Below are 18,543 nucleotides of genomic sequence, written 5' to 3'. Positions count from 1 at the left end.
TCTAATCATGTGAGTGTGTAGTTACTTTCTTCTAACGCATAGATATGAAGTATTTGCTATGAAATACGTGCTATGTGTTTATATATTGTTTGTTTACTTGAGATTGATGCTGATTAAATGTTTTATACAGAATATTAAATGATTAAAACTGTATATGTAATTTATATCTACAAATATGTTGGGTAGAATATGGGTAGATGAAATAGTTGGTGTGTGATGAAATATGAGTTTGAGGATGAGACGAAAGATGATTTAGATCATGAGATGAGGGTGATAGGTGAAAAATGAGTGAAACCTTTACCCAAACGATAGCCCCATCATTCAGCAGAGTAGGGATGACAACCACAGACTATTCTAGACAGTCCAGTGGAACACTAGCAAGCTCGCAACTTGTAGGTGTTGTGGACTTGATGTTCACCGGTGTACTCTAAAAGCCCTGGCAGCTATCGACCTAGTGCCTTATATAAATACGATGGTAGCTATGGATTTAAGTACTGTGTAGATGAACCTTGGTAGCTATGGATTTAGTACTGTGTAGATGAGCTTGGTAGCTATGAATTTAGTACTGTGTAGATGAACCTCGGGCAGCAATAGACTTTGTGCCAATTCCTTAGGTTAATCCTTAGGAATGAATGAGTGAAGGATGATTGATTCTTAAGGTAGATCCTTAAGAAATAAAGAAGATAATGGGGATGGGTAATTGGGTTGATTGTTTGATGATTAAATATAATAATTATATTATTGTGGGTTGAAAACCGTATATGCTCACTAGGCCCCCAAGCCTGACCCACTCAGTTTTATTTGTATTACAGGTAGTGGCGCGAGAGCATAAGTTGGATGAGTTATCAAGATATTTGATTATAGACCAGTAGTTGTAAATAACTGTTGTAAGGTCTGTATTGTACTGTATATGCTTTTGGTCTGTATCGGAACATGACATCCCGAGATTTTGTTATATAATGAAAATACATTTCTTTAAGAAACGCTTTGATAAATTTTATCAAGTCTTATTTTTGGGAACAAATTCCGCAACCGTATTCTCTAAAAGATTACTCTGATTTTAAAACGAAGCATAAACAAATCGGTCTTTTCTGGCCGTGAAATTGGGGATGTCACAAATATACTGGATTATACTAAAAAAATCACTTTTTTCGTTTTATTTCTTTAAGCCATTTTTTATCGAAAAAAATCTGAGTATACCAGTATTTATAAGTTTTTATTCTTTTTACCATAGACATTCATATTGATACATAAAAAACAAACTTTTATTTGAAAACACATTATGAATCTAAATTGTAAATAATTTAGTTTTTAGCATTCATGTTGTGAATCTGACTTACTATTTCACCTCTATGATCATTCACAAATAAATTTAGCGAAATTTACATGTGAATTGAATTATATTTCCTTGTAATTTAATAATATTTTAAAATTTTGATTACTCATAAATTAGTTTTGTAAAATTCATCGGTGAGTTAATTCATATTGTGAATTTGAACTATATGTAATTCAGTTTTCAGAATTCACAATGTGAATCTGACTTACTATTATTCACATTTTGAATTTGAATTTAATATAATTCAGTTTTCATCAAATTCACAATGTCAATCAAGGATAAAATTTTGAAAAAAAAAATATATAAATTGTATGGATTAATATGAGTGTCTATTTAAATAGTATAAAAATTATTAATTTTGATATATTTATTTTATTTATCGATAAAAACTAAGCCAACATATTTAAAAAAAAACAAAAAGTTGGTTATTTTGAAATTTTTATTTATAAAATTCTCAAATGAGTTTATTCACACTGTGAATCTGTAATGGAATTAATTCAGTTTTTTTACATTGTAAAAATAATATATTTTTTTTACAACAATATGAATGTATATTTAAAGAGTACAAAAAAAATTAATTTTGATATATTTATAAATACTTTTCAAAAAAAAACACCTTAAAACTTTTCAAAAAACCAAGAAAACAAAGTAAATATTTCTGAATTTTATTTTATATATGAATTTGGATCTCTAAATAAAGAGGACGAGAAAATAATGAACAATTATATAAAAAACATGGCCTAAGAAATAAAACGAAAAAGTGAAATATGTTTTTGGGTATAATTTGGTGCATGCCCAATTTACCAATCTACAACCCTTACTTTTGCCATTTATTATTTTAGCTTTCGACGCTTTGGATTGTTTCATTGGTTAATAATGGTTCTCTATTGAACTTTTCCACACACACACACACATACACACACACACACTCACACACACACACACATATATATATATATATATATATATATATATATATATATATATATATATATATATATATATATATATATATATATATATATATATATATATCTGATGGGTTTTGAACACTACATCATTCCTACGGTGTACATGCAAACCCTAATGCTTTGGATCTAGTTTGTCTAATGAACATGCAATTATGATCTAAAGCCATAAACCCTAGATCTAACAAGCTATGAACGAAATTTAGGGTTTAGATATTACCTTTGATTGTTATGTAGCAATAACAATCTATTCCTCTTGATCTTTAACTTCTGAAAGCCTAGTGCCGCAAGTGTTGCACCTCTAATGGAGTCACAAACACCACTAGCAATACGGATGGAGAAGGAGGGGAAGGAGATGCACAAAAACGTCTGGAAACCTTAAGGAATCACTTAGCCACGTTTTTTAGGCTTAGGGGGTCCTTATATAGGTAGACTATTAGGGTTATCAAACAAGGAAACCCTAATTTGACTGCTTAGGCTTTAAGCAGCCCATGGATTCCTTCTTTAGAGGCCTTGGACGAATTCTAATGGGTTTCCCCATAGATTTCATCCACTCCAACTCTATGGAGTCCATTAGCCCAATTATGCAACTATCAATGATTTGCATAACAGTCCCCTAAGTTTAATTAATCTCTTTTAGCCACAAAATTAATTCTTAATTAATTCTTGACTAATATTAATTAAAAAATATGATTTAACCTTTAATATATTATTCTCATAATATATTAATAAATCATAATTAATCCTCTCTCTCCTTTAATTCATCCTACCAGTTGCTATGGTGAAGGCAACCCAAAAGGACCATGCTCATAATCGGGTCAAGTACATTCCAAAATAGTTATGGACTTAGACACTAATCCAACAGTCTCCCACTTGGATAAGTCTAATAACTATTTTGCATTACTTCAGAACCTGATCAGCAATCGTAGCTTTCAAAAGCCGCTGTCAACTCTGATCTTATCAGAAGCGTGTCCTTTAGATAAGGGATCATATATTCCTCCATTCTCAAGATATCGTATAGACACAAGACATGGATTTTAATCATTCTTTCTGTTTATATATTGTTTCCCGATTTCCGATTTATGACGACCATGACTAATTGAACAAATCAAATCAGTCCCGGCTTGGCCAAGCGCTTAGGGTGTCATCACTAAATCATCGAGGGGCCCACATATATCGCTTTATCCAACTTTGGGTAAAAGGAATGGATAAACTTCGACTCAAAAGCTCGCTTTCATTTACTCATCACATCACACACACCAATAAGTTTTATAACACCAAGTTACTAAGACGTTTACTTATTATCAATGTGCAACCGATAGGTAAATAACAACTCACACGTCTAAGTTTCAAGAATATATAATATTATCGTCTCACTAATCACACGTGACACAATCCATGAAGTGATTCAAGTGAGCGTTGGTTTAATCCAATACTTTAATCTTATTAAAGCACTCATGAACTCTGCAGCAAACTTTTGCTATGTCTAAACACTTTAGACAATCTACAGACAGATTCATGACAGTCTTGCTTCATACCTACTTCCAACGTATGACCGACTGTGGAGGTTTGAATAACCAAGTTATTCTGGAAGTCAAAACATGCAAAGTTAAACACAATAATAATACTTAATCCTATATGGCCCCAAAACTTTTGAGTATAAATAAAACACCTTTTATTTAGTCACCATATTGATTACTCATTATTCATTGTATAATGTTTCGGATAATCAACTTAACACTCAAATTATAACAATAGTTGTCCCATGCACCAAGCATGCACACTATGTTTCCTATGGTCCTTACTTTGTAAAATAGATCAATTGAAAACCATTTCCAATGAAACTCATTTCACAATTCCCAATCCTTATCCTTTGTGTAAGAATACCTAATTCTTGCCACTTTTAGAACATGTCAGATTCTAACATTTTATGCAACGATCCTTTCGTAATGTCACAGCACAAAAGTCACCAAGACTCGGCCAATAAAATTACAAAGCACTTGAAGTCTCACATTCAAAGTACATTCATTTGAACATCCTTCTTTGCATAAAAGTTTCTAATCTACATAGATTCCTAATCTCCAACTCCCATTTATGGAAACATTTCCATATTTTCCATATGAAAACTCATTCTAAATAGAATCTTATGTATTCATAATAATTTCGATATGGTCCATCCAATACTATACTTCCAACTACTCACAAGCAACAAATCCTTAGGGAACCTCAGATCGTCCTTTGACAGTTGTTTAACTAATTTAATCAAAACCAGTTCTGGTCCTTTTTCCCTCTTAATGCCCTAGGCATTTGGAAAATCAGAACGGTCGGATATTATAGCATATGCAATCGATCCTATACCCGAAGCGTATGGGACACGATTCATAATGTCTTACATAAAGACGTGATACTAGATCAGTCCTTTGCTATAATGTTTTTAATTGCCATGTTCTCGCAATTTTGATTATGAAAAGGGATGTCGTAATCAGAACCAAAATTTGAGAATGCAATTATCCTTTCCATATATAGAATTTCCTTATGTTGAACTATTCCAACATAACATTCATATATATTTGACTAAATTTGACTAAAATCTCACAATCTAAGCTTTTAGATTTGAAATGAAGTATAATATTCTCTCCCTTAATTATAGCAAAACAACTTTTCGACCCTTGCGACTTTGCAAAGTAAAACTCTTGTTTTCTATAATTAATATTGCTAACTTGCAATACTTACCATAATAATCATGCTCCCACTAACATGATGATTATTTCCTTACTAGCATAACACTTATGCTCCCACTAGCTTTGACATGTATTTAGAAAACAGCTGAACTTCCAGAAAACAATGCTTACTGAATTTCTGAAGTTCATATTTCTAATACCAGATGCTTCGATAAGCCTTTATCTAAGCTTCTTAAACTCATACACCTTTGCCTTAAATAGCTCACATGTGTGTCTAAACAATTCTGAACTTATATCAATAAGTCCCAAATGTTTAGACCAATTGCCAAATCTCACAATTCGAACTATGAAGAGGATGTCGTAATCATAATCGAATTTAAGAATACAATTTTCACAATTGCTATCTTCTTAAAATCTCTCTTAGTGAAAGCATTTCCTCACAATCATTTTCATGAAGGAGAGAAACCTTATGACACTTAGATTTTATGGTGTATGTGTTCCTATTCATGTGAATTTGTCATGACCATAATCATAAGACAATGTTCGTGACAAATCCAACTCATATGAACTGAACTTGTTCAGTTTTGATTTCTTGCCTCATGGTAGCACGAATGCCCACCATTGCTTCCAGGTTGTTAAGCAGCTCACCCCTACCTATCAATGAACTTTCCATTGATCATGGTGCCTTGTCTCTATGCAATCAATTGAGAACTCATAGAACTCATATTGCATAGTTGACTTAAACTGGAATGGCACAGAAACAAACAAAAATTATGTTAACACGATAGGTTGCAAACCTCAAGTCGTGTGCTAGTGATTAACTATAGGTTTACTCTTGATCAGTTCTTGAACCTTTTCAAGATCTTTTAAGACTCCCACTGACCTCTTGACATATTTGATTCTCTTGTCAAGAAACTTTCATTGACAAAACAAATATTCAAGAGTTAGTGCGAAATCCTATCAAGACAAACACTTACCAATCTCAAATGTGCAAGAATAAGAAAAACTTTTTCAAACTCCACATTTGATAAGTGTTATAAACCTACTTGAGATGTGTCACTCAATGTCACCATCTTAACTCTAAGACCCGTTATTGGAACGAAGTATGATTGACTTTTTGATTTAACCATTTCAACAATTCCAGTTCCTCTTCTTAGGCATACAAGTGCACTAAGATTTACTTAGAGGAACAATTGAGATGTGGTTCTTAATCATTAAGACGATCATAAAACATGATAAAAGTACTCTCCCTTCTTTTCAGAATGGAGAAACCTTTATCTTTCTGCCTAATTGATTCTTATTATTCGTTTTGCTAATCATTGAAACTCTTTCAATTAACTCAGAATTACACTTAATCTTATAAGTATAACCATATTTACTAAAGTTTAGTAAATCATGATGAATATTTTATCTTTCTTTGTGGTGGACTTTACCAGCGCACAACCAAGTGTACCTGATCCCCTAGTCCTTCACTTGACTCTTTGTCAATGAATTAGTCTAATTTCCAAATATGAAAGTTTTTCATTCATCATACAATACAGGTTGCATGATTCCAAGTTTCTGCCCAATTGAAGCTTGGGTGATGAGAAACTCTCCCTATTTGGTAAACCTTTGACATTACCACCAATAACATAATCAAGAATCACATCCATCATTGCTAATAATAGAAATACGCAAACATCAATTTTTCATACACACCATTGTAAGGATAAACAAATAAGACAAAATCAAAATTTATTTTATTGCGGAAATTTTTTTTTTGTCCTTACAACGTGATTACAAATGAAAACTACGCTATTACATATTACTCAGCAATCTATCCTAACTCTTAAGTAGCAGCTCAAAAATCCGATCTTCGAATCATGCGATCGAAATCCATTTCTTCGTGATCAGATTCAGCTCACTTCTTCCTTTAAGCTTCCTTTCTTTTTTTCGGTCCTACAAAACATCAAAATGTAATCTTATCACATCATGTATCAAGAATCAAAAAATAGGAACTTACAGAGTTAGTTAGTGGATTTTACCTAAAGTAGAGCCATACGTCTTGACTCTCCCATCTCTTAGATCTCTCAGGTAGACAGGGCAGCTTCGTCTCCAATGCCCCTTTTCTTGGCAATAAAAGCAAATGGACTCTTTTGGAACAACACATGGAACAATCTCAGACTTTGCCTTTCTCTTATGGTCAAACTTTTTGACCATGGCATGCATTTCGTCACCATTGCTCATATCCATGGAGGTTTGGAAGGCAGATCTACCAATCAACTTTGTTTCTCCAGTGCACCAAATCATTTCTGATTTAGCAGCAACAAGCAAATAGGTGAGATCGATGAGGGTCACGTCATGGTCCATCATATAGTACTCTCTAACAAACTCACTATATGATTCAGGAAGCGACTTAAGAACCTAGTCAATAGCCAGCTCCTTGGAGACAACAACACCCAACATACCCAATTTGTCAATGTGTGACTTCATCTATAAGACGTGTGCACACACAGACTTTCCATCTTTGTGTTTACTTGCCAATAGGGATTGAGTGAGCTTGAACTTTTCAAGCCTTTGAACTTGTGGGTCAGGGAGAACAATTGGAGGAAGTGAAGCATGATCTCTTATTCCTCGATCAAATCGTGGAATATCATCTTCATTGGATTCAGGAAGAACATAGTTGTTTGACATCTACAAAACGGGAGAAAATTCAAGTTAGTTGATAAGAGTCCTTGATATATCACCCAAATGAAATATCAAGGCTAGGATCCAACACAATATTCTACAACCTAGAAGAGGGATTCTGTAATCTAGTTGCAGAATATTTGAAGGTAGGTAAATGACGATTTACCAATTTCCATCATGAAAAACAAAAGGAAATTTAAGTTTTAAATGAATTGAAACTCCTAGATCTTTTGAGATTCATTGAACTTTTCAATGACATGTTTAATCTCGATTATGCCCTTCATTTGTGACTGGGATGCCGAGGATCACAAATAAGGTGTAAATAACCATGCAAATGTACTTGGTATCCTCATGTTACCATCACCTAATCAATGTGTCGGTTAGCCACACACACTCCATTGATCTATGACAAACATCGAGTTACCCTTCGCTACCAATGCCAATCCCAAATTAGTGTGTCGGTTAACCACACACGCTCCACTAACGTTTCGACAAGGGTACAAAGTGTAATTTTCATGGAATAGCATCATATTCACATTTTTCCTAAAGTAACTATGATTTGGGAATTCGTAAAAGCTTTTAATTACTATGTATTCATTATACTTATAATGGAAGCTTGTGTCCTATCCTACCCGTTCGGCTAACGACCCTCCACTGGTCAAGGGTGCGGTGGGTAAGAGTGGATATCCAATGACGGTCATTTTACAGGCCGCTTCCTTAAACACCCCTTATAGACCAGCTTCGTGAATGAGGCCTACTAACGGTAAAACTGACTCTTTACTCATATATATATATATATATATATATATATATATATATATATATATATATATATATATATATATATATAATATTAAACTTTTAATGTTATATATAGTATAAGGGTGTATTTTATACTTTTAAAATACTAGGTGGTTTAATTTAACAAATTATACTTTTAATTTAAATAAATATAAACCAAAAATTTTATGGATTTATTAACTCTCTTTTAATTATACACTTAATTAACTTAAATTCCAAAACTTGAGGGCAAGTTTTGAACTTTTTCAAAACATTAGGGTTTAGAATTTAAATATTTCAAAATTAAACTTTTAATCAAAATTTAAATTCCAAAACTTGAGGGCAAGTTTTGAAACTATTCAAAACACATAAGATCAAATTGCAAATAATTTAAAATTAAACAATTAATTTGTGATTATCTAATTTGACCTAATCCAATTTCATCCAAGATAATTCATCAAATAATTTAAATAATTAAATATTATCTTATAAGGAAATAATTATTCAATTATTATGAAATTATCTTTTATTTTGGCAAGGATAATCACCCAATATCATAAAAATCCGATTTTTTTTCAATAAAAAACGTTTTGGTAATTATCCCACAGAAAAATAGGCATAAAATCCCGATTATCCCTCTGTCTGACCCCTGGATTCGCCGAGTCAGGGACTGGACTCGCCGAGTCAGTCAGGCAGAGGGCACACAAATCGATTTTCAGGCAATAAACGATCAAATATGCATCAAATCCATCAACAAACAACCATAATCTCTGATACCACTGATGGGTTATATATATATATATATATATATATATATATATATATATATATATATATATATATATATATATATATAGTTTTTTTTTGTTTTTTTAATTTTTAAGGGGCTATTTTTATCGAAAAGCTTTTTTAAATATATGAAAATTCATTATTTTGTTTCTCTATAAATAGACATCTATATTGATATAGTTTTAAGATAAAACAAAATTTTTATTTTTTTATAGATCAACTCTTGTTATTCGTTACTAAATAAAAATGAATCAAGTTTTATTACAATATTTGTTTTTCATAACTGAATAAAAATGAATCAGATTTTTATTACAATAAATTCGTTATTCACTTATAAACAAAAAGTATGTTTAATTTTTTTTTTACAGTTGAAGTATCATTCATATATTAATATAACATGTAATAATCTTTTTACAGTTTACATCAGCTTTCGTCACATTTTATATTCACGTATGAATAAAATCTGTATTAGCTCTAATCACAAGTTATATTCATATTTGAATAACACATTTTGTCATAATTTTGTTATAGTTTATTTCTTATACATATATGAATAAGTAGTTCGAATTTTCAAAACACTTCACTTTTTACTAATATGCTACTTATTCATATATAAATAACAAATGAACTTTAAAAAAATATGATAAGTGTTTTATTCATACATGAAGATAACACATGATAAAAACTAATATACGTTTTTATTTATATATTAATATAACATATGACGAAAGATGATGTAAAAAAATATATTTTAGGTAAAAAAATCATTATGTGTTATATTCATATATAAATGATACTTAATATGTAAAAAAAATTAAGCATATGTTTTACTTATAAGTAAATATCGAATGTATTTTAAATAAAAATCATAAAAAACTGATAAATCTTTATTCACTTATGAATAATGATAGCTAAAATTTAATAAAAATAAAAATTTTATTTTAAATTAAAACTATATCAATATAGATGCCTCATTTTGAACCTTTTTTATTTCTCAATTGAATCTCTCTCTCTCTCCTCTCTCTCTCTCTCAGCATATCTTTCATGAAAACCCGAGAACTAGCATATATTTAGAGATATATAATCTTTTGTTGACTTCGGAAACATAAAAATTGCATATATTTATATAAAATCACTGAAAAAAGAATTAAAAAATGATTTTATTTTTATTTTTATTTTTTCTAAGTTTTTTTCAAAGGAATTATATATATATATATATATATATATATATATATATATATATATATATATATATATATAGTTCCTAGGTCCACTCGAATCTTTTATTCTTCTTCAAGATGTCGTAGAAGGGATTGCATCTCTCCGAGGATCTTAAGATGAACCTGTTTAGGGCTACTACTCTTCCCGTTAATATCTGAATATCCTTTGTTGAGGATGGTGAACTCAGATCAAGGATGGCCTTGATTTGCTTCGGGCCTGCTTCGATTCCTCTTTTTGTCACCATGTATCCCAGGAACTTACCCGATCTCATCCCAAAATGACATTTGGAGGGATTCAGTTTCATGTTATATTGGTCTAGGATGTTGAAGGCTTCTTCGAGATCCTTGAGGTGATCCTTATCTTTTTTGGACTTGAACACCATGTCATCGATGTAGACTTCCATTGTGTCCCCTAATTTCTCCTTAAACATCTTATTGACCAATCTTTATTATGTTGCACCTGTATTTTTAAGACCAAATGACATGACAGTTTAACAATAGATAGTCGTTGGAGTTATAAACGCCATGTCTTCTTGGTCAGAGGGTTCCATCTGGATCTGTTGGAATCCTGCTGATGCGTCCATGAACGTTAGAAATTCGTGACCCGCTGTTGCGTCTATTGTAACATCCTCATTTTCACGGCCATAAAAGACCGATTTTTGTTTATGCTTTATAAAAATCAGAGTACCTCTTTTAATAAAAATGTTGCGGAATTTGTTTCCAGAAAAACATGATAAATAAATTATCAAAGCATTTCCGAAGAAATGTATTTTATTCATTTTCAAAACATTAGGATGTCATCGTCAATACAGAAACATAAGCATAAACAGAACTTACACTCATTTACACTAGTGATCAACATCTCTTTTAAATCTCTCAGTGTAAAGTAGCTTCATATCGACACCTGTGATACAAACAAGCTTTAGTAGGTCAGGTTGGGAAACCTGGTGAGTACATAGGGTTTTTCAACCAATAATAATATAGTTATTATGTTTAAACATTAAACAATCAACCCAATTAACCATCCCCATTATCTTCTTCACTGTCAAGGATCTACCCTAAGAATCTTCTATCCTGTATTCGTTCATTCCGAAGTTCATTGCCTCTAGGGTTCAAATGACAGGCACTAAGTCCATAGCTGCCAATGCTTGTTTGTAAAGCACTAACTCCATAGCTACTAAAGTTCATTCATCGGGTACTAAATCCATAGCTACCAGTGTTTATCTAATAGGTACTAAGTCCATAGCTACCAACGTCTAACAGGTACTAAGTCCATAGCTACCAGTGTTTATCTAATAGGTACTAAGTCCATAGCTACCAACGTCTAACAGGTACTAAGTCCATAGCTACAAGTGTTTACCTAATAGGTACTAAGTCCATAGCTACCAACGTTCACTCTTATCATCTTTCATCTCTCATCATTCATCTACCTATGTTTTACCCAACATATTCGTAGATATAAAATGCATATACAGTTTAAATCATTTAAAACATGTATAAAATCGTTCATCCAACATAGATAGCAAGTATTCAGATAATATGCACACATAACACGTAATTTATAAAAAATACTTCATATCTATGTGTAAGATGAAAGTAACTATGCACTCACCTGATAAGGTGGTGATTCCGGACTCGGACAGCGCTTCGCTTCCTAAAACAAATTTTCCTTTGACAAAACCTAGTATTATTACCACTAGAGTTTAGTCTAATATTAGCCGAGACTAATTAATAGTCTTGCTATTATTACTATTATATAAGTGTTAACACAATACTATTCACCCACTATGTACAGACAGGGGCCATACATGAAACACTGGAAGGCAAAATCATTTTGGCATATAGCACTTATGAATCCAGCAACCCAAGCGGCCCTTCAAACCGGACTCCCCGTACCACGAGTGGTTAAAAATATATTATAACGACACTTATGTTACTCATAATAATAGCCCAAATACTCATTATAAGGTCCTAATAACATTACTATATTTAAGCATAAGCTATACTTAAGGTATGGTAGGCGTAACTTACTTACAACGGGTTTTTCTCAAAACCGGGCTCCGCCGAAGTAGAGTTTCTGAGCCGAAATCTCTTCTTCTCGGAGCCGTCGGGCGCTACGGGGCTTTCCTTCTCGTGCTAGTGGGGTTGCCTAGGCTTTTTGGGGGGTTTAAGGGGTTTTAGAGAGTGTATAGAGTGAAGAAAGAAAGGGTAAGGTGTGAGGAATGAAGGATAGTTGCATCTCTATTTATAGGCTAGCTAGAGGCCTCTCATGTCCTGAGTTTCTAATGCTCACGTCGTGATCTTGCATAGGCTCCAAGGCAAAGCCTGGTGCTAACACGTGGCGCCGAACACAACAAGTAAAACAACCAATCTTTTAAAATTCATAACTTTCGCATACGAGCTCCGTTTTCGACGTTCTTTAGATTCACGCGTAGGTAATGACAAGATCTAAAACTCTCTTTTTGACTCCATCAGTTAATTCTCGACCTATTTAAAATTTAACAGTATGAGAAGATTATACTGTTAAATGACTGCGTAAAATTCATAACTTCTACATACAGACTCCGTTTTCGTCTGTCTTTTTATCGTTGAGCTCCTATTAATGAGATATTCAATAATCATTTAGTTCGCGTTGGCCAAAAACCGCTCGATCTAAAATTTGAATTTCGGGCTGTGCACTCCTGTGCCAAATCTTAGAAAAATCATAACTTCCTCATACGAAGTCAGATTTGGGCGTTCTTTTTATGCACGCTCTTGGTTTAACATATTCTACAACTTTCATTTAGATATATAAGCCTAAAAAGTAGCTTATCAAAAATTCAGTTTTTACGTTACGCGATGTCGTGCCGGTTTTGTCGTAAAACTTCGACGGACCATAACTTCTTCGTTATAACTTGGATTTCGGCGTTCTTTATGTGTACGGAACCCTTGTGACATATTCTACACTTGGTTAAGATTAATCCTTCTAATTAATCTTCCATAAAAAAACTCATTTTTGATGTCCATTGTCTCTATATTGACTAGCCCGAATCTGCGGGCGTTACAATTATCTCCCCTTAGGATGATTACGTCCCGGAATCATCAACGAAACAAGGCTGTGTAATGACTCCATACGTTATCTCTTCATCCTATGTAATAATCGTAACTTCTATGTTCCTTTGAATGAGTATCTAAATCTTGGACTTCTTGACCGCAGGCGGTGCTCGATCTCACTCCCGCTCTCTGTCTCACGTTAGACCTTTAATCATGACCTTCGATTCACAATCCTGATCCTTATTGGAGACTCCTTCTTCTTAACAAACTTAAGATAAGTTATTTGATTTCCACAATAGACCGATTGATCACGTTTCAATGACCTCTCATCGTGCATCGCAACGCTTAGACTCGGGTCTCTTAGAGCCAAATTCTAGAACAGACTATACCTTCCTTCATGTTCTAATGTGATACAATCACATTTCAACATGTAACATTTCTAGCTACCAACTTCTTTAACAATGAGCGCGATACTTCCATTGATCGCTTCGATTATCTTTCACTTCAATCTTCTGGCTTAAGTCAGATGCTACATCGAACTTGGTTCTCTGAACCACGTAACATACTCATCGTAGTCGGACTCAATTTAATATGACCACTAGGGTCGGAATAACAATCATCTTCTTAGTTATTACCGAAACGATGGTAACGACATACTTGAATAAAACGGTATCAATTACTAGCTTCTTGGTAACCTTGTGACTTTCCATGATCCAAGCGTGAGTCCTGTGCTTCCGGTAGTGTAGGCCTCTACTACCATTCACACCTACTCATACTCGTCCCAAGTATTGTCTCGCAGTTTTCCAAGTCACTATACAAGAAAATCACATAACAACTTAACACACCAGATAACAAAACGAAGGTTTTATATTATTCCTTGAAACGATTAAATATGTGTTCAAGTTCACCCTAGTCTATGCCGCTAATAGGCTACACCATACGATACTATGCATAACTCAATCTTCGGATATGAAGTCCTCATCCTTGATTCCTCGCATTGTTATCCGCTTCGTCGAGGATCATGTGTAATGCCCTTGGCTTTGGCAGTGCCTCTGGCCTTGCTGCTTCATTTTTCTTTGGGCAGTCTCTAGACATGTGCCCCTTGCCTCCGCATCCATAGCATACCTTATAATTTTGTGTACAATCCTTGGAATAGTGACCGATCCTCCCATACTTGTAACATGTTACTTCTTCATTGCATCTTCCGAAGTGCTTCTTCTTACACTTTTCACACCACTTGGCTCCATAACTTTGGTCATCCAGGTTAGACTTCGAGATATTTCCCTTCTTATCAAGTCTTGAGGATTCTTCAAGCTTCCTCTTCTCGCCAACTTCTGCTTTCTCCAGACCCTTTTCCCTTATTTGGGTTTCAACATTCTTGGCTGCCCAGACGGCGGCTTTCAAGGTGGTTGCTTGCTTGACCATTGGACCAAATTCTGCTGGTAATCCATGGGAAAACTTGTTGACCTTGGAGAGTTCAGTTGGTACTAAGTAAGGCACAAGCTTCATCTTCTCCATAAAACTTGCAGCGTACTCGGTAACGCTCATTCTTCGTTTCTTTAGGTTCTGAAACTCGTTGTTGATCTCTAGTAGATCCTGCTCAGAGCAGTACTGCATTTTTAGTTGCACCAGGAAATCTTCCCAAGACATCTTGATTGCTTCTCCTTTGGGCATCGTATTAGCTAGTAGCTTCCACCAGCTTAGTACTCCAGACTTTAATTGTCTGAATGCAAAGACGGTTTTCTGCTTGTCGCTACAGTCATAACTCTCAAGCACCATCTCTATTTCGGATATCCAGTCCATAATCTCTACAGGTTTTGGGCTTCCCGAAACACTCGGTGGTTTTGCACCCAAGAAATTCTTATACATTCGACCATCCTTGTCATTTCCCCTCTCCGGGCCATTCCTCCTTGTCCCTTGGGCTCCAGCTTGACTCACAGTGCGGCTATAGTTTCCTTCCTATGATTGCTCGACGATCAGCTCAGGTTGCATAATGGGTACGGTAGGTTCGTCCCTATTTTCTTGCAACATTCGCCTCATCTCTTCTCTTTGCTCAACCAACATAGCCCGAATCATGGCTTGTTGAACATCTTCTTAATTACTTAAATCATATAGTTTTTTGAACATAAGATTATATGCCTAGCAATAGTGAACATGAAACTAGGGTTAACTAGAAAACAAGTAAATTAATGTGTGAGTATATGTGACGACCAATCACATATAAGTTGATTGAATTGACAAATTTAATTAACTATTATTACAAGTCTTGCTTGATACGAACTGAACACTAGGAAACATGTTAGTTTAATCAATTGATCACTGCTTGAATTGACTTGTTTGCTAAAGGATTAGTAATAGTGAACATGAACCTAATCATTTTAGAAATCGGTGAACGTGAATAAATAAATCTGTGTGTGTAATTATCTATGATTTTAAGATGTAATCTGTCTAAACCAAAGTACATAAAGAGATTTGTCTTCCTGTCAGTTTATCGAGATTTGCTATTTAGTTGTTCGTTTGAGATTTAATAAACCCTTTCTTTACTGCTTTTGTGTGTTTTGTGTAACCTATAATCAAACATTTTAAATTAATTCACTACCGTTCCCATTGAGTTCGACACCCTTGCTTATCAAAGCTATACTATACTCGATCAGGTTCACTGCCTGTAAGGTGTGGTTTAGATGCGATAAAATAGGAATTATAAATAAAAAACTAGTGAATTAAAAATACACATCAAGTTCATTTGGGTTGCATGCCATCATGACATTTGGATAGACTAAATGAGAGAAATGACACTTAGAGGTTATTAATATATTATAAGTTCTAATATATTAATAATAATATTTAATTAGTTTTGGTCAAGAATTAATTTAGAATTAATTAAGTGATCAAATAGAGACTAATTAAATATATGGGTTGATTAAGTAAATAATCTATTCTTACATAGTGGGCTAATGATCCATGGTTTATTAGTTGGGATAAACCCATAGGGTGCTCCATGGATAGTCCATGGAGGTTATAAACCCATGGATCATGAGAAATGAAAGGTCATGTCAATTAGGGTTTACATGGTGTAACCCTACTTGTGACACCACTATAAAAGGAACCTATAACCTAGCAAAATCGGACTAAGGAAAGAACTAGAGGGCTAGCCGATTTTGGAAGTTTAACATTGTTCTCTCAAAGTTATTCCACAGCTTGTGGTGTTGTGTGAAACATTTGAGGCATCACACTTTGGGTGTTAGGCTCACAAAGTTCTCAAGGAATCCAAGGATCAAAAAGGTATGTTATCTTACTAGCTTTTATGTTTAAAGTTCCCCATGCCATGCTAGTTAGGGTGAGAACCTTGGAAAAATCAGATTTGCATGTATCTTAGTAAAACATAGATCCAAGGTTTCTAGGGTTGCATGTACACCATAGGAGTGTTAGAATGCTCAAATCCCATCATAAACATCAAACAATCAACCCAATTACCCATCCCCGTTATCTTCTTTACTCTTAAGGATCTACCCTAAGAATCCTCTATCCTGTATTCGTTCCTTCCGAAGTTCATTGCCTCCAGGGTTCATATGACAGGCACTAAGTCCATAGCTGCCAATGCTCGTTCGAAAAACACTATTTCCATAGCTACTAAAGTTCATTCATCGGGTACTAAATCAATAGCTACTAGTGTTTATCTAATATGTACTAATTCCATAGCTACCAACGTCTAACAGGTACTAAATCCATAGTTATCAATGTTTATCTAATAGGCACTAAGTCCATAGCTACCAACGTCTAACAGGTACTAAGTCAATAGCTACCAGTGTTTACCCAATAGGTACTAAGTCCATAGCTACCAACGTCTAACAGGTACTATGTCCATAGCTACCAACGTTCACTCTTATCATCTTTCATCTCTAATCATTCATCTACCCATGTTTTACCCAAAATATTCGTAGATATAAACATTAAGAGTACCAAGTAATTTGCATGGTTACTTCACACATTGTTTTGTGATCGTCGGTATCCCAGTCACAAAACTTGAAGGGCACACTCGATATTGAAACATGTCATTGAATAGTTCAATGAATCTCAAAGAATCTAGGAGTTTCAAAAACCAATTAAAACCTAATAAATTTATTTCGTTTTTCATGGTGGAAATTGGTGAATCGTCATTCACCTACCTTCAAATATTTTATAGCTTGGATTACGGCATCCCTCTTCTAAGTTATAAAATATTGTGTTGGGTCCTAGCCTTAATATTACATTTGGGTGTTTTATTAAGGACTATCTTTATATCTAATCTAAACTTGTGTTTCTTCTTTTCAGATGTCTTCCAACAATGTTGCTTCTGGCTCAAACCCTACCGGCTTCTTCTCTCTCATGAACCTTTGTGGGAGAGTCATCTTTGATGGTTCCAACTTTATGGATTGGATCCGGAACATCAGGATGGTCACTCGTTACGAGGACAAGGAATATGTCCTTGACAAGGAGCTGAAGGAGATCAATGAGTTTACTGCTACTCCAGAAGAGATCGCTGAATTTAGGGCACATGAAAGGGATGCTACCAAAGTGGCATGTATCATGATGGCCACAATGACAACAGAGCTCCAAAAGTCCTATGAGGACTATTACCCTTTTGAGATGCACATGGACTTGATGGACCGCTACCATCAAAGTGCTCGTCAAGAGAGGTATGAAATAATCTCCTCTATGATTACAACCCGAATGAAGGATGGTGAATCCATCACGGGCCACATGCAGAAAATGCAAAGATTTGTGGACCGTTTGAAGAAACTGAATGTGGACTTTCCCGAGGAGTTGGCAATTGATATCACTTTGCACTCCTTACATTCGTGTTATGATCAATTCCGAATGACATACCACATGAACAACGAGGAAGTTACACTCAGTAAACTTCAAGGACTTTTAAAGACCGCTGAAAGTGGTCTTAAAGGTAAGTCGGTTGTTACTACTCCTACTCCTACAGCGGCCCCTGTCTTGGCAATCGGGAAAGGCAAAGGGAGGAAGAGGAAGAGCCCCTCGAAGGGTGTAACGCCCGTGTTTCTGGGCTAGGCATTAATGTT

This window comes from Lactuca virosa, chromosome 1 (genome assembly GCF_052849685.1).
Source record: "Lactuca virosa cultivar CGN04683 chromosome 1, Lactuca_virosa_CGN04683_v6, whole genome shotgun sequence".
Lineage (NCBI taxonomy): Eukaryota > Viridiplantae > Streptophyta > Magnoliopsida > Asterales > Asteraceae > Lactuca > Lactuca virosa.
The sequence above is the reverse complement of the archived record's forward strand: the minus strand, read 5'-3'. Positions refer to the sequence as shown.